This window comes from Osmia bicornis, unplaced genomic scaffold, assembly GCF_907164935.1.
Source record: "Osmia bicornis bicornis unplaced genomic scaffold, iOsmBic2.1, whole genome shotgun sequence".
NCBI classification, from domain to species: Eukaryota; Metazoa; Arthropoda; class Insecta; order Hymenoptera; family Megachilidae; genus Osmia; species Osmia bicornis.
Genome location: NW_025791135.1, coordinates 1,065,669 through 1,083,781, shown reverse-complemented (window position 1 = coordinate 1,083,781; position 18,113 = coordinate 1,065,669). Strand labels below are relative to the sequence as shown.

Genomic DNA, 18,113 nt, shown 5'->3' with positions numbered 1-18,113 from the left:
GCGTGTTGCTTTCAAAGTGCCTCCCTCTAAATACCGATCGGCAGGCCGCTAGGTCGGCGACGCACGGGTTTACGCCCAGGCGTATACGGGGGCAAATCGCCGTGAGAGCGTGCGATTTCGACTTTCGCAATAAGATAGTCTCACTTATGAAAAGGAACGTATACCTCTCCAAAATAAAAAGACATGTTCATGACGATCAATGTAGATCTTGATCGAAATATATCATAGGACGAGGATTTTAGCGAAAAGTACGAACTTTGTCGAGGCATCGAAATTTTTCAAAGTTCCAACGGCGTGTTGCTTTCAAAGTGCCTCCCTCTAAATACCGATCGGCAGGCCGCTAGGTCGGCGACGCACGGGCTTACGCCCAGGCGTATACGGGGGCAAATCGCCGTGAGAGCGTGCGATTTCGACTTTCGCAATAAGATAGTCTCACTTATGAAAAGGAACGTATACCTCTCCAAAATAAAAAAACATGTTCATCACGATCAATGTACGATCATGGGTTTTATTCATATTTTTCGCAATGTAGTTACCGTACAGAACCGATGATGAGAAAATATTAAAATACATATTTTCTCCAAGTTCCAGCGGCGTATTGCTTTACCCCGAAATTTTTCAAAGTACCAGAGCAGCGTGTGTTACTTTGACTCGAAATTTTTCCAAGTTCTAGCGGCGTATTGCTTTGCCTCGAAATTTTTCAAAGTGCCAGAGCAGCGTGTGTTACTTTGGCTCGAAATTTCTCCAAGTTCTAGCGGCGTATTGATTTGCCCCGAAATTTTTCAAAGTTCCAGCCGCGTATTGCTTTGTCTCGAAATTTTTCAAAGTTCCAGCCGCGTATTGCTTTTCGATTAAAAAAAAATAAAAAATGAGCAATGCCTGAAAGCCGGAAATATAACATCCGACCTTCACCAATTTCACAATTTCTTCGAGATTCGTGTATATATATATATATATATGATTTATAATATATAGATCTCTATTATTATTATTCTCTTTCTTTCTAAAATCTCTTTCTTTCCGTATTCGCACTCGTTCCTCTCGGTGCGTATTTTACTACTGGGGCCTCGTCTAACCGACAAGACGAATCCCCAAGCATAGGGCTAAGTCTCAACAGATCGCAGCGTGGTAACTGCTCTACCGAGTACAACACCCCGCCAGGTACCTAAGTCGTCTACAGACGATTCCGAGTCTCGACGTCGAACTTGGAGTACCCATGATCGACCGTTAGAGCGCCGCGGCCGTCGTACGGCGAGATCCCGACGACGAATCCGATGACGCCCGTACGGCAAACTGAGGCCCGTGCGATGACCGGTCACGAGGGCCGGCCACCTAGTAGTGTCACATTGTTTTGAGCCTTTCGACCCACACGAGACTCCTAGAAATATCGTTGCCACCTTTGTCTAGAAAGGATACGGCCTTAGAGGCGTTCAGGCATAATCCCACGGATGGTAGCTTCGCACCACCGGCCGCTCGACCGAGTGCGTGAACCAAATGTCCGAACCTGCGGTTCCTCTCGTACTGAGCAGGATTACTATCGCAACGACTAGTCATCAGTAGGGTAAAACTAACCTATCTCACGACGGTCTAAACCCAGCTCACGTTCCCTGTTGGCGGGTGAACAATCCGACGCTTGGCGAATTCTGCTTCGCAATGATAGGAAGAGCCGACATCGAAGGATCAAAAAGCGACGTCGCTATGAACGCTTGGCTGCCACAAGTCAGTTATCCCTGTGGTAACTTTTCTGACACCTCTTGCTGAAAACTCTTCAAGCCAAAAGGATCGATAGGCCGTGCTTTCGCAGTCGCTATGCGTACTGAACATCGAGATCAAGCCAGCTTTTGCCCTTTTGCTCTACGCGAGGTTTCTGTCCTCGCTGAGCTGGCCTTAGGACACCTGCGTTATTCTTTGACAGATGTACCGCCCCAGTCAAACTCCCGGCCTGGCAGTGTCCTGGAATCGGATCACGCCGGAGTATTATCGGCGATCGGCGCAAGGCCTCACACCACTCTTGTACGCTTGGTTCTAGAATTCCGTGACAACCGGGTCGAAACCACGGTGCACGCGCTCCGCCTAACCGAGTAAGTAAAGAAACTATGAAAGTAGTGGTATTTCACCGGCGATATAAAATCTCCCACTTATGCTACACCTCTCATGTCTCCTTACAATGCCAGACTAGAGTCAAGCTCAACAGGGTCTTCTTTCCCCGCTAATTTTTCCAAGCCCGTTCCCTTGGCAGTGGTTTCGCTAGAAAGTATATAGGGACAGGTTGTTGTATATTTGAGCCTAAATGCTGGCGCTTGCGCCGGCTCTGCCGTACCGAAGCTTTCGCTTATACCGGCTGGTGGTGGGAGCGTTTTACCACTGCAAAGGGTCACGTTCGTCGGTGTTAGGAACGGCAGGCTTGGAAAAACCCCCCCTTCACCACTCAAGGATCATCAGGAGGGTAGACTGTCCCTTTCGGGAGGCGACCCACTTAGCCGTTTCGCATGTGAGGCCGTGCGTGCACGACACCACAGGCGAAACGTTTCCAGCGAGGGCCACGAGGAGGCGGGGTCGCTAGCGCGAGGCTCAGTCTCATGCGGGCAAGTGTTTGGCGTCTATTCCTTCCGCCACTCACCTCGTGCACTCCACTCTCTTTCGAGTGTGGGCCCGCGTTGCCGAGTATGAGTTTTGTCGTCGCTGGTCTCCATGTTCACGTCCTGGTGTGGTTTACGTCTTGTTTCCATTTGTCCGTCTGTTGCGGTCCCGCCCGTCTTGTGTTTGACTTCTTGCGTCCTGCTGTGTTTTGTATCGCTCTTCCCTTTTGATTTGCTCCCTGTGCTTCATTACTTCTGAGGCGAACGCTGCCAAGTAAGAGTATGTTTTGTTCTTGGCCAGCTCGTCCAGTTCGCATGGCCACGTCACTCCTTCAGCTGCGAGGTTCTGTTTCAGTCGGTCTCGGAATGGTTGTAGTTTGTCGCATTCGAAGATGATATGTTCCACGGAGTCTTTCTTCTTGCACTCACATAAGTCGTCGACGGCTATGTTCCGTGCCTTTTGCATGTCCCGGATTTGTCCATGTCCTGTTAGTAGTTGCGTGCTGTAATACGTCGGGTTGATCCAGTTTGCGCTCATTCTGCTGGATACATCGTTAAAGAACTTGTATGTTATTCGTCCTTTGGTTGACTGCTGCCAGTTCATCTGCCATGTATTGGCGGTTTGTGTTTCTATTTGTTGTGAGATGGTATTGAATTGCTCCTCGTTAGGTGTGGTTTCTGGTGGTGTGAAGGTTAGGTCTCCTAACTTGAAAGGTCTATTCTTTTTTAAATTATATGCTGCGGCTCTTTCTTTTAGTAGCAAGTCGATCGGGACGACCCCAGCTACGACTATGAGCGCGTCTGTTGAGACCGTTCTGTAGGCCTTTGTTACTCGTAAGAGTGCATGTCTTTGTGCCTGTACTAGCTTTTTCCTATGGCATATATTGGTCCGGTCCAGCCAGCCTGCGGCTGCATAGGTGATCATCGGAACGAAAACGCCTTTGTAGAGATTGAGCATGCTCCTGTAGTTGATTCCCCAGTGCGCTCTCGCAACGTGGGCGAGTTTGTTAAATACCTGTTTCGTTCTGTTTGTAATGTGGTGTACGTGTGGTGTGATATTGAGACGCGTTCCGAGATAGATTCCGAGATACCTGGCCGTCGGTGTCATTTTTAGAGATTTTTGCTCTATTTTCACAGTTGGTGGTCGTTTGATGTCCAAGAATCCTTTTATTAGCAGCATTTCAGATTTGGTTTTCGATAGCTGTAGCTTGTATTTTGTACACCATTCCGTTAGGAGACTTGTTAGCTGGTTGGCTTTTATTTCGATTTCCTTCGGCGAATTTCCGGTTACTATGACTAAAATGTCGTCTGCGTATGCTATTACTTCGTAGCCGGCTTGCTCGATGATGTTGAGAATCTCGTCAAAGTACAGGTTCCAGAAATTTGGTCCGAGTATTGAGCCCTGTGGGCAGCCTTTGGTTGCTGTTTTCCTGATGACTGTGTTGTTACTGCTAATGCACATCGTTCTATCCTGCAGGTAGCTTTGAGTTAGTCTGTAAAGATTTCGGGGACAGTTTCGTTTTTTTAGATTATGCAGTAGGCCTGGCCACCATACACCATCGAAAGCACCCGATATGTCGAAGAGCATGGCGACTGCGTATTTCTCGTTTATGGTATTTGCGACATCTCTGAGCCGAACGATTGCATCCTCTGTTGAGTGTCCCTTTTTAAAGCCAAACTGCTTCTTTGAGGAGAGTGGATGGTCGTGAAACAGCTCTGTCAGTCTCTGGGAGATTAGTTTCTCTAATATTTTGCTGAGGACTGGGAGTAAGCAAATCGGCCTCTATGACTTTGGGTCTGTTTTGTCTTTCCCTTCTCCTTTTAACAGCACGCGGATGACGCCATGTTTCTAGTCCTGTGGGAAGCAACCTTGTCTGAGGCAGTTGTTCATTATGGTTGTGATTCCTTCTCCGAGTATCGGCCATGCTTCTTTGATTACTTCGGTCTCTATTAAGTCGTGTCCGGGTGCCTTCTTGTTCTTGAGTTTCCTGACTATTTTTTCTATTTCCTGCATTCCAAAAGGGGGCGTGTCATCGGTATTTGGTGGCGTTGTCACTTCGTTTCTGACTGTTGTGTGCCATGGTGTTTCTCCTGTTGGGCTGTCATCGGGGATCAGTGTGTCTAGTAGGACCTTTGCTGTGTCTGTCCAAGTTGTGGTTTGTTGGTTGGTGTTTCTGATGCTTTCCTGGGCCTGTTCTATATGGATTTTGTTTGCTTGAAGTTTGTATATCATACTCCAGGGTTCGGCGTTTCCCTCTGTGGTTACGAAATTTCGCCAGCTGTCAGATTTCGCCTTTCGCATTTGGTTGATGTACCTATTTCTGATCATTTTGTATTGGTTTCTTAGGTGTTCCTTCTTGTCTGTGCTGGTCTCACTCTGGTGTCTGCGTCTTGCTTTTCGTACCTCTGCCTTTAGCTTGGTAAGGTCTGTATTCCACCACGGAACTGATTTCCGGTGTCTCGTTTTCCTAGGGATTGCTACGTCACACGCTGACTTGAGCAGATGCTGCAGTTGTGCAACCTGTGTTTCTGGGTCCTCGGGCGCGTTATCTCTTCTCTCGGTTGACATGTTTTCAAGTTTTTCTCTCAGGTGCTCCTGGAATTTTGTCCAGTTAGCCCTTTTTGTGTTGTACCTTGTTGCCGTTTCTAGTGTATTGTCGTTCGACAGCTCTGGTGCGTTGATTTTAAATGTGATCAGATTATGGTCGCTTGTGGTCTTGTTTCGGTGGACTGTCCAGTGGCTGATTTTGTTATAGATGGAGGATGTAGAAAGTGTCATGTCTATGTTTGCTGTACCGTTTGTGTTCTCGAAGGTGTGTACGTCCGATTCTTTGTTTTGTATGAAAAGGTTGTGCTGCGCTATGAGGTTCTCCAGTAGTTCTCCTCTCTCGTCGGTTTGACCGCTGTGCCACAAGATCGATTTGGCATTTGCATCTGCGCCTACAATGACGCTGTGTCCTTTGAGGGTGAGCAAGACCTTTTCGATATGTTGTATGTACGGCTCTATGTTGTCACTGTATTGGAAGTAGGCGCTAACGACGTAAAACTTGCATGTTCCTACAGACACCTCGATACAGACACAGTGAGTATGGCTTAGCTGTTCTATTTTTAGTACTGTGTAGTTTGGGTTTGTGATGGTTATAGCTGTTTTTATTTTGTCTGGGGATGCCATGTTTGTGAATCTTTTCGTGTCTGTTACTACTTTAGTGTTGATGCCTAAGCTGCTTATGATATTGTTCCGACTGTATGGTTCCTGTAACAGTAAAATGTCTATTTTGTCAGTGTATATTACTTGCCTAAGTTCATCCAAAGCTGCGATGGAGTTCTGGGCGTTTAACTGTCCTATGTGAATCCTCGGGAGTTGTTGTGGGCGGCGGGTGGTTTGTTTCAGTTGGTTGTCCTGATGTATATGGTATCCTGTTTTGGTCATGTTTGCGCTCCTGTTCTTGTTGCGTGTAGGTTTAGTATCCATAGTCGGTTCTGGCAAGGACCTGGTTTACTGCCGCCACGTAAGATGGACACTCTTTATCAGTCACGCGGTGGTCATGGGCTTTTCCTGCCTTTCTGCAGTTGATGCATGACGCCGGCTGGCCTTTGTTTGGGCAGTTCCTGAACATATGTCCCGCTAGTGCGCAGTGCCCACAAATGTCACCTTCGCTTCTGCAATGTTTGGCAGTGTGCCCATATCCTTGGCATTTGTAACACCTTGTCGTTGCCACGAAATCTTGGACTCGACAGCATTGCCACATTATGTACAGGCGCTCCTTTTTTATGATTATGTCACGTGCTTCCCTGGACGTTTCTAGAACTATGTTACAACTTTCCTTGTTTGTTTTGCTGCCGGTCTTGAAAGCTATCTTCATCTGCTCTCTGTATTTGTCGGCTCCCTGGGGTAGCATGTTTTGTTCAATGATGGTCTGGATCAGCTCATTATCGTTTTCCTTCCTCGGTGCTCCGTATATTATTATCTTGGGGCTTTTCTTTGTTGGTACATCGGCTATTAGCCCGGCATTTTTCAGTTTCTCGTTTCACATGAGAGCCTCGACGTTGCTTTTCTTGGCAGTTTCTACGATTATCCCGCTTCCTTGTACTCGTCTTACGTTCTTGATCTGTAGGTTTTCCTCTTGAGGTGATATCAGTGTAACCAATGCCTTTTTTGTGTCGTCGCTGTTTTCATATTTCGTGGTATCTTTCGGGCGTATGAGCACCACATTCGGAGGGTCCTGTTTGAGGTTTGAGAAACTTGCAGTTTTGGACCTAATGCCAAGCCGTTCTGCGTATGTGAGTTTCCGAGGTTCAGCGGCTGCTAGTGTTTGTTCCTTTGTCGTTATTAGCTCTTTGTTTCGATCATTTTCTCCCTTAAGAGCGATGAGTTGCCCCTCTAGGTTGCTGTTTATCAGTAACGATTCCTGCAAAAGGCTGTTTAGTTTGGCAACTTTCGTGAGGATATACTTGCGTGTAGCTGCTCCAATTTCTATGTCCGGGTTTGACAGGTAATTTACTATCTTCTTCTGTGTGTTCTCCGCACGCGTTTTCACGTTATACATTTGGTCCCGCGAGGAGTAGCCCGTGACCATATCCATTTCCGTTTCGTCGTCGCTGTGCGTAGCAATTTCTTCTTTCCTAAAAAGAGTCTCTTTTATGTGTCCCTTACCGGTTTCGCTTTTCTTTTGTGGGTGGTCAGCGTCAGAGTCTGAGATGATTTTCCGCTTCCGCATGTGCTTTCCTTTTTTACGTGTCGCATGATGCTGCTCCATATCGGTAGTGTCGCCATCTGCATTCATATTTTCGCGGGTTTGAAAATCTGCTGCTTTCCTCGATGCCATCTTCGCGTTCAGCGCCACAGCTTGTGGAGCTGCAACGTCGCTGGCGATACACTCCAGTCTGCTGGCCAATGGCGTGTGCAGTTTTCCGCCGGAGCAGGCCAATCAGAGGCCTGCTCCTGGTCTCAGTGGCTGTCGCCCAGGTGGCGCGTATGTCTGTCGTCTCAATATGGCGGACAAGATGGCGTCCAAGATGGCGTCCAAGATGGCGGACTAACCTACAAGCGTTTATAATTAATTTCCACGATTATTTCTATGCATTTACCTCAAAAACGGAACGTCCTGGATTGCTCAAGGTGCTCAGAGAGGAGCAGCGCCGGTTCTATATCTGATCTTGCTGTCGCGTCAGTCAGTTGCAGGGAATTCTCGTGCAGATACGTCGGCGTCGACGACGCGTTTCGGTGGCAACGCCAAGCGAGGTGTTTTTCACTTTTCTTTCCACCCGCACAGAATTCCACGGAACCTTTTGTCTCTGATCGAACGTTAGCAGTAATAACACACTCCAGAACACGGCACAAAATTTTTCATACGTTTTTACCACCAAAAACTCGGAAATTTCACGGAGCGACGTGAAGCGCGTCAGTCCTCGAGTAAACCAAGATGGCGTCCCCTCCGAGATAGGGACAGAAGGGAATCTCGTTAATCCATTCATGCGCGTCACTAATTAGATGACGAGGCATTTGGCTACCTTAAGAGAGTCATAGGAACGACCGCCACCGGGGGGCTTGGGGGGTCTAACCGACGGGGGCAAAACACTTTCACGCCCCGGGGGGTGTCGGCTGCGGTACGCGATGCGCTTATTACGCTAGAATCCCGCGCTTTTTTGAATTTCTTCACGTTGACATTAAGTGAGGGCCATCGCAATGCTTTGTTTTAATTAGACAGTCGGATTCCCCTAGTCCGTGCCAGTTCTGAGCTAAGCGTTGAATGGCGGCCGAAGAAGCGACCACGACGGCGTAACCGCCACGGAAGCCTCGCAGCAAGGAAGATCCGCGGGAGGCCAAGGCACGGGACCGAGCTCGGATCCCGGGACGCGACCGAAGTCGCCAAACGTTCACCTCGCCCAGGCTCGGCACGTCAGCCAGACCCGCTTCCCGACCAAGCCCTACACGCCCGATCCTCAGAGCCAATCCTTATTCCGAAGTTACGGATCCAATTTGCCGACTTCCCTTACTACATTAATCTATCGACTAGAGGCTCTTCACCTTGGAGACCTGCTGCGGATATGGGTACGAACCGGCGCGACACCTCCACGTGGCCCTCTCCTGGATTTTCAAGGTCCGAGGGGAAGATCCAGACACCGCCGCAACTGCGGTGCTCTTCGCGTTCCAAACCCTATCTCCCTGCTAGAGGTTTCCAGGGAACTCGAACGCTTATACAGAAAAGAAAACTCTTCCCAGATCTCCCGACGGCGTCTCCAGGTCATTTTGGGTTACCCCGACGAACACTCTTACGAGGGCCCGAATGGTATGCGGTTCCGCTGCCGGGTTCCGGAATAGGAACCGGATTCCCTTTCGCCCAATGGGTGTGCATCTCTGCAACTATTGTGTTATATTAATTCGATTTAGCCATATTTAACAGTTTTGTTTTGTTGCCATTTATCTGAGAGCTTTAGGACACCTCATTTACATAGGATTTCTCTTAGGGCTTAGGATCGACTGACTCGTGTGCAACGGCTGTTCACACGAAACCCTTCTCCACGTCAGTCCTCCAGGGCCTCGCTGGAGTATTTGCTACTACCACCAAGATCTGCACCGACGGCGGCTCCAGGCAGGCTCACGCCCAGACCCTTCTGCGCACACCGCCGCGACCCTCCTACTCGTCAGGGCTTCATGGAGGACCAAATTTTGTCCAGCCCCACTTGCCACTGACGGCGGAGTATAGGCGCGACGCTTCAGCGCCATCCATTTTCAGGGCTAGTTGCTTCGGCAGGTGAGTTGTTACACACTCCTTAGCGGATTCCGACTTCCATGGCCACCGTCCTGCTGTCTTAAGCAACCAACGCCTTTCATGGTATCCCATAAGCGTCGACTTAGGCGCCTTAACTCTGCGTTTGGTTCATCCCACAGCGCCAGTTCTGCTTACCAAAATTGGCCCACTTGGCACTCTGATCCAATAATAAAATCTCATGGCTTCATTTGATGCAAGCAAGCCAGAGATCTCACCCATTTAAAGTTTGAGAATAGGTTGAGATCGTTTCGTCCCCAAGGCCTCTAATCAGTCGCTTTACCAGATCAGACTCGCAATAACGTTTCGAGCGAATGCCAGCTATCCTGAGGGAAACTTCGGAGGGAACCAGCTACTAGATGGTTCGATTAGTCTTTCGCCCTATACCCAGTTCCGACGATCGATTTGCACGTCAGAATCGCTACGGACCTCCATCAGGGTTTCCCCTGACTTCGTCCTGACCAGGCATAGTTCACCATCTTTCGGGTCCCAACGTGTACGCTCTAGGTGCGCCTCTTCTCGCAATGAGAACGAGACGCCCGGGAGTGCGAGGCCTAATCGTAACGAGGCCCATCCTCCCTAGGTCGACACAGAGGACGACATTCACTTTCATTTCGCCTTTAGGTTTATTTATATCCCAATGACTCGCGCACATGTTAGACTCCTTGGTCCGTGTTCAAGACGGGTCCTGAGAGTACCCAAAGCAATAGCGTCGCCGACCGGTAATTCAAAGCTTGGCCAGTCCAAGGACTCCTCCTGCTAACAGCTGGCCAGGCCCGGGGACGGCGCATAGTCCGTACATCCGGGTATTATATACCTATCCGGGTCCTATAAGAAGACAATCAGATTTAGCTGAATTAATAAGGCAAACACTAATGATTGTGTGGGACGAAGCTCCAATGATGGGCAAATTTATTTACGAATGTGTTGATCGAACATTCAAAGATATAATGCGAAATAAAATAATTTTTAACAAAAAAAAAATCCGACTTCAAAATGCACTAAAAAGTATAAAACAATTTCCATTTCATTTATATCTGTATTCCACATCTATTAATACAATCTACTTAATCATTAAATAGGATACTAAATATATTTCAAAGTTTTCGGAGGCGGCGCAAAAGTAAAAACTTTTCCTCTACTAGGAAGATCCTAGTTCAGGTGTCGGCAACCAGTGACAAATGACCCATTTGATAATTTCAAATAAACAATATTCAATGGGAAATCAATATACCCATTGCGAATTAACTATACTGCAGTTAACGAGTGACCGCACTTAACTCGCGCAGCTAGTGACCTACTGAGGTCTAGGGAGATTTTTAATAGTGCGTGTGATTCCCCTTTACAGCTTGCTTCTTACTTTTGTGTTCACATCATTTTTTCCGGAAAATAATAGAATTTTCATTGCATCGTGAAACTTTACAAATATCATCACCGGTTTTCAGTTATCGTACGTTATATATTTCTGCCCACCATTTATATGATCGCAAAGTATAATAAGAAGCAAGCTGGAGAGGGGAATAACACACGTCATTAAAAATCTCTAGACCTAGTGAGCGGCGCGAGTTAAGTATGGTCTCTTGTGAACTGCAGTATAGTGCATGTCCATCAGGAGTGCTGACAATTTCTCATACAATCGTTACAATTACAAATGTTTTTCAACCGGACCTATAATTTTTCTCTTACTACTTATTAATTACCAAGTTGCCATACCACAATCAAATCATTATTGGTCAGCACCGTTTGTTCGGGTATTTTTAATTTTCCGCCGCCTCCGAAAACTTTGAAATATATATAGTATCCTATTTAATGATTAAGTAGATTGTATTAATAGCTGTGGAATACAGATATGAATGAAATGGAAATTATTTTATACTTTTTAGTGCATTTTAAAGTCGGATTTTTTTTTGTTAAAAATTATTTTATTTCACACTTTTTAGTGGAACGAGCAGTATTCAAAGTTTACTTGCAGGGACAAGTTTGAAAAATCGCGATCGGTATATTCCTTGGAGGGTAACCCTAAAGAATAGGCTTTTTATTATAATAACAATAGTTAGTAACAATAAGAAGTTACATAAATTTTGGGAAATCGAATCATCGCGGAATGATCAACGAAATGTGAAAACTTTCATCGCAATCGGTGCATTCCTTGAACCAGAACGTATTTTGCAATAATGAAAACCGTTCGAAATAAATAAATGCGAAATGTTTTTATAACGGGACCAATCGAAAGACATATCCTACAAGACGCAAAAGATTTCATTCCGATTGGTCCATCCGTCTCGGAGTAATCGGTGAACAAAGCCAGAAAAAAAAATATACTGATCGAATTGAGTATCCTCCTCCTTCTCGAAGTCGGATAAATGATTTGCCTTTTGGAGGAAAAGTTGTTGTCTTTAGCGGCGATTTTGGACAAATTTTACCCGTTCAAAAACATGGCAACAGAGCAGACATTGTTTTATCCACAATGAAAATGCAAACTTTTGGCCAACCGTTATTGTTCGGGATTAAGCGCGCGTTCATTTAAATTAGACAAAGTTATGTCAAACGCCGAAAACATTTCGGCGTTGTCATCGCGCTCACGACAATAAAAAGCGCGACGCGGCGACGATCGTCCTACTCGTTCGATATTCACGAAAACAAGTGTAACGACCCGATAATCAAGCGCAAAACCTTTTGTTTTCATTTTCTTTATTATAACTAATTTTTATGTTCCATACAAAGTATTTTATTTAATTTTATTGTTAATATTTAATGTATAAATTTTTGTAATAAATATTTTCATTTTCGCCGATAACTGAGTTTGTTAAATACATCGATAAAAGTTTAGTCGATAAGTCGGACGGTAAAACAGTTTACCGATAAATTATCGACGTCCGACCGCGCACGCGCGAGCGCAACCCCAGTAACCATACGGTGGGGTAGTATTCTAGAGTGGGGATGCTGGACCACCACGTGACGGGAAAAACCCAGCTACCCCAAGAACTCTATGCGGAAAAAAAGTGCCGACTCAGCAAAATCTGAGTATAAATAGAGGCGTTCCGCACAGTTTCATATCAGATCTTCTCAGACCTCGGTCTGAAACAGACAACACTCTGATTAGTAGAGAAGAGCTTGCGCTGAACTGTCTAGGCAGCGATAGAGCGCGAGCTATAGCTAATTTCTACTATTCCACTGGTGGCGTGCAGGACTACGGATCAGTGGACCTCCTATTCGCGGTGCGCAACTTGTTACACAGGTGTTACGCTAAGCCAACACTCAAGTGTAAAGAGCTAGCGAGGAGCGGAGCTCCTTGAACGGCCTGCGTCTAACACGGCTCTGGTATAACCAGAAACCGATTGCGACCTGTAGGAAGGGTTAACTTGATTCCAATGGTCTAGCACAAACCTCTGGAGTTTAGTTTCCATAATTATTGTTGAAAACAAACAGAGTGTTGACTGTATAAGAAGACCACGCCGCATTCGCGTTAGCGCTATCAATTAATTACAATTATTAATTTTTACTTACATATATTAATTACTAAATACATATTTTTTCAATTGTATTCCCAATCTAGGGCGAACGTATTATAATCTCTTATTGTATTCCTAATTCTAAGCCGCACTTATTGTGATACTAGCGATTTTGTATTATATTTCAATATTCACTTACCTTTCTATTTTTGAATAAACAATTTTCCATTAGTTTCTAGCACATTAGTGTTTGGATTTCAACTCCTTAGCCGCACACCACACGAACCTATAATCCCTAAACACTGATTACGAGTCGCCTTCTAAGGGAACCGCTCTCCCTACAAGTCGGTGCAGTGACGTACTCACTCTGGGTCGTTACACAAGTTACAACAAAGATTTTGAACACGCGACGAATTCGCTCACGGTACTTCGATTGAAAGTACCCGGTTAAACGCAGTTGCCTTTACTAATTAAAGGCCTTTCCGTGTAAAAGTGACTAAACACTATCTATTTGTTATTAAATTTTATTACGTACATTAAAAGTGTTTCTAAACGTTATTAAACTCCTTCCTTCCTTACTAAAATTACCGGTATTTTGCCAGAGAAAAAATTTATTCTCTGCGCGCAACAAAATGGTCCTTCAAGCCGGATAGTGAGGAAATAAAGGAAGTGCAGTGCCGCATAAAAACAATCATAATAGTGGTGAACAATTGCGAAAGTGCTAAAATTTAAGCCGGATTAAATCGGCAGAACAAAGGATTTTGCACGTGTCGTTCGAACTCAACTGACATCGCGACCTCCGCCGATAAACATCGGAGGACGTTCACGCGCTTCGCTACGCGAAAACAGTGGACGTGTTTGTTAAAGTTCACCTTGCGTTATAGTACGTTTATTTTTCAAAATCGTAATATAACAATATCATGGATCCGTTAATCCGTGAAAAACAAAGTGCACGCACGTTTAATAAACAATGCACTTAGCAATTTTAAAAACTGGGGAAGGCTAATCACAGCCCTGCTGTGATTCGCGGATGTCTCTCTTTGCTGAAGGATTACTGGAACAAATTCCAAGCACGCACATCCAGATTGAGGTTGCGGCAGCTAAGGAGGAGACCAGGGACAAATTCCTACTCTCTCTGAGGACATCTTCGGCAATACGGAAGCGGCTTTTCCTCTCCGCCCTCGACGCTCTGACGGGCAGCTTTACCTGCGGACAACGAAGCAGCAAGTAACCCTTGTAATATAAGCTCCGTTTCTTGTCATCGCGAATCCGCGCCGTCTGTCAACTCCCACGCATTGAATTGCCTAAATTCTCCGGGGATTATACAGAGTGGGAAAACTTTAAAGGATCTCTTTCACGCGTTAGTGAGTTCAAATGAATCGTTGTCCGACGTGCAAAAGTTGCACTATTTAAAAGCAAGTTTGACCGGTGGCAGCGTCTCTTTTGTTAAAAAATGTTTCCACTTCCGCGGCGAATTACGAAGCAGCGTGGAGGTTGGTTGACAGACAGATACGCGAACGAACGCGCGCTCATGAATGCTCATTTAAAATGTTATTCGACCTCACCCCCGATCGGATCTGCCGGGTTTAAACGATCTAAGAAGCTTACGTGATAGAGCTCGCGCGCTTTAACGGCATTAAAGAATTTATCGCGTCCGGTCGAATACTGGTACGACGTGCTCATTTTTCATTTTGTCCGTAAGCTGGATAAAGAGTCCCATTGGGGAGGTGGGAATTGCGTATGGGCGAAGACGAGTTGTATCCATCCCGCGCTGATTGGGATGCATTTATTTAACGTTCGAATTCGCACCTTAGAGTCATTGGCGTCTTCGGCGGTGAAGAAAACAGCGCCTGCAAAAGTAAAACAGGGCCAATTAAAACGGTTAAATCTCATTTAAATGCGGCTGAAATGCAATGTATTGCGTGCGGTTCGATGATCACGCGTTTGGTTCCGATGTGGCGTGTTTCGCGGACAATCAGTTGAGCAGCGTTTGTCTCTCGTGCGCGAACACCGGCATTGTTTAATTGTTTGCAAACGGGTCATTTTCCAGCGGCCTGCTCTAGCAAACGTCGTTGGTTCTATCTGCAAGGGGCGGCCACCACACACTCTTGCATTCGGAACGTAAACCCGCGATAAATCAAACGGGGAATAAAAGTCGCGAATCGACTAATAACGCGGCATCTCAAAGGATTCAAAATTCAAGCACGGCAACGAATCCCGACGATAACACGGATGACACCTTCAGTGTCAGAACCAGTAAACACGCATTGCGGTTCCGCGTGTCGCGAAAAAAGAGTTGTTCCCGCTACTCGCGTGGGTCAAAGTCGGTACTCCTAGAAGTCGACACGCTATAATTCGCGGCGTTAATTGATCCCGGTTCGCAAGGTACCTTTATTCGCGAATCGGTTACCCACGCGTTACGCGCGCCTCGCAACACGCACACGCTTCCGTTACGGGAGATCGGAGCCGGCACAACGGCAACAGTACGCTCGTCTGCAAATATTATTCGCGCGTGCAAGGGTAAAGGGCCTGTGATTCCTTTACGCGCGTTGTACTTAAAAAAACTGACGAATTACCGCACTAATTCGGTGGGTCAGTCTGATAAATGGACGCATTTACGCGATCTCGAGTGGGCCGACCCACTCTCTAACAATGATGCTCCCATCGAACTTATTATCGGGGCAGATATTACGGCGCGATTCTCCTCGAAGGCGTTCGTAAAGGCTCTCGAACAGAACCTGTCGCGCAAAATACTATTTTTGGATGGGGTGTTGACTGGTCCAATTCCGTCTGCTGATCCTCATGCAATGCAAGTACATGTGCACTACGGCGACATTAACGCAGAAATTAACGATACCTTCAAGATTCTGAAGGGTTAAAAATTGCTTGGCACTTCTTTGGCAATCTACACGTGACGAATTCCGGTTTAAATTAAAAATCGATCTCGCGATACGGCTAATCCGATAGCGAGTTCATTTTATCTACCGTAGCGAAAATCTTCGATGCGTTGGGTTTGGATCGCTCCAGTCGTAATCGTAGTCCAAAAATTTTTATTCAAAAGCTATGGGTGGCAAGCTTGATTGGGACGACCGTTACCACTGGAGTTGACCAAACAATGGGCGCGAATATGCGGCGGAATTTAAGGAATTGCAAACGTTTTCATACCGCGATGGGTCGGGATCGGTAATGATCCCTGATGTACGAAATTCACGGCTTTGCAGATGCCTCTCAAGACGCGTACGCAGCCGTAGTTTACTTACGCGTAATCAACGTCGCGAATGAGACCACGGTACATTATTGCTTTCTAAGACTAAAGTAGCTCCATTGAAGCCACTCACAATTCCGCGTCTCGAGCTATGCGCTTGCCTAATAATGACGCGTTTGATCGAACACGTGCAAGTTACATTAAACTTAATAATTGCACGGTGTACTGCTGGACCGATTCCACAGTATCACTCGCGTGGATAATAAGCAACCGAGCGAACTAAAAACATTTACTGCGCATCGGGTCGCAGAAATTCAAAATCGCGTGCCTAACGCTATTTGGCGACACGTACCTTCGGGTCATAATCCCGCTGCGCCTCTCGTGGTCTATCGTGTCACAGCTGCTTCAACATACCCTTTGGTGGCACGGCCCTTCCTGGCTATACAAGCTCCTAATGAGTGGCCAGAAAGTAAGCCTACGGTCCCGAAGGAAGCTGAAGCAGAAGTTAAAATAATATCAGCTGTTACACGTTCAATCGGAGACGGAATGGGATCTGCCAATGCGCACATCTTCATGGCGAAAACTTTTACGCATCACGCGTACGTTTTCCGATTTACCTCGCGAAATAAAGGGAATCGCTATTCAGACACGGTTATTACCGCGGCTGAGATCCTCGCGGCGCGTAAATTCTGGATCACGTACGTCCAGACTCGGCATTATCGACGGGAAATAGCGGCTATTTAAGGGCGAATCCCTGTTAAAAGCTAGTCCGTTACTTCGGCTTAATCCGTTTCTTGGCGAAGATGGTACTGTCCGTGTTGGCGGGCGGTTGCGCAACTCAGAACTTCCGCAACGCTTTCCGATAATATTACCGGTGCATCGAATCACCGAACTCATCATCGCTGATTGTCACGAGAACACGTTACATGGGGGCACGCAGTTAATGTTAAATGTTTTACGGCAAACGTTTTGGATCGTCAACGCGCGACGGCTAGTTAAAGGCCACATTCACAAATGCGTCACGTGCGTGCGTTGGCGGGCGGTCACCGCAAGTCAACAAATGAGCGACTTACCTGCGGTGAGAGTCACTCCATCTCGAGCGTTCGTCCATTGCGGCCTGGATTACGCAGGACCGTTCTCTGCTCTCGCGTATCGTGGACGTGGGCAAAGGGCGCAAAAGGTTTACATCGCTCTTTTTGTTTGTTTGGCGACTCGCGCTATCCACCTCGAATTGGTGCGCGACTACTCCACTTCAGCGTTTCTAGCAGCATTTGAACGCTTCACGTCTCGCCGCGGATTGCCTACGAATTTATATAGATAATGGGACTAATTTCCAAGGCGCTAATAAAGAATTAATGAACGCATTTAAACAAGTAACGGCAGACACTCACCTTCGTTCGCGTTTAGCTGCCGATTATATCACGTGGCACTTTATTCCGCCGGCAGCTCCTCATTTTGGAGGAATCTGGGAGGCAGGGGTCAAAAGCGTTAAGACCCATCTGCGACGCATGCTCGGCGATCGTACGCCTACTTGCGAGGAACTAACTACGCTCCTCTGCCGCATCGAGGCATGTTTAAGGGGGGAGGGTCATGTAAACAGGCGTTTCTTCTCGAATTTATTGTGAAGAGGGTATATGGTTTTTTATTAACGGTCAACGGCATGTTATTATATGGCATTTAATGAGTATATACAAATTTTATGGTTACAAAATGTTTAAAAATGGCGGAGCTGCAGTCGTTTGAAGTTTGCTTGTCGAGCATGCGCCGTGCAGCCTACAGGTCGCTGTAATTGTCCGAAATCAAAAACCCCGATGTTTTTTGTTAAATTATGATAATACGCTTTGCATGAACCTAAATTTAAAAAAAAAATTTCAAAAATCAAAAATTCTGCGGCACTTTGAAGAAAAGCACCAGATTTTGTTATATAAATGGTTATAAACATTGTTTCTTTCAATTTAAACATCAGCCGTTAGGTTCATGCAAAGGAGAATATATAAGGAACATTCGTGCCAAATTTCATAAGATTCGGTTGAGAAATGGCTGAGCTACATTGCACGGCGCGTAAAATTTTGTGTTTTGAGATAAACGCGTTTAAAGATATACCGTT

General features: G+C 46.2%; 1 long non-coding RNA gene across 1 annotated transcript; it reads right to left on the bottom strand.

Annotated features, from left to right (window-relative positions):
* Positions 1 to 16,453: 16,453 nt before the first annotated feature.
* Positions 16,454 to 17,550, bottom strand: LOC123988811. Its single transcript, XR_006830311.1, has 3 exons — positions 17,398 to 17,550; positions 17,080 to 17,307; positions 16,454 to 16,499 (listed from the first exon to the last, which is right to left on the bottom strand). It is a non-coding gene; the product is annotated as an uncharacterized LOC123988811 (long non-coding RNA).
* Positions 17,551 to 18,113: the final 563 nt, after the last annotated feature.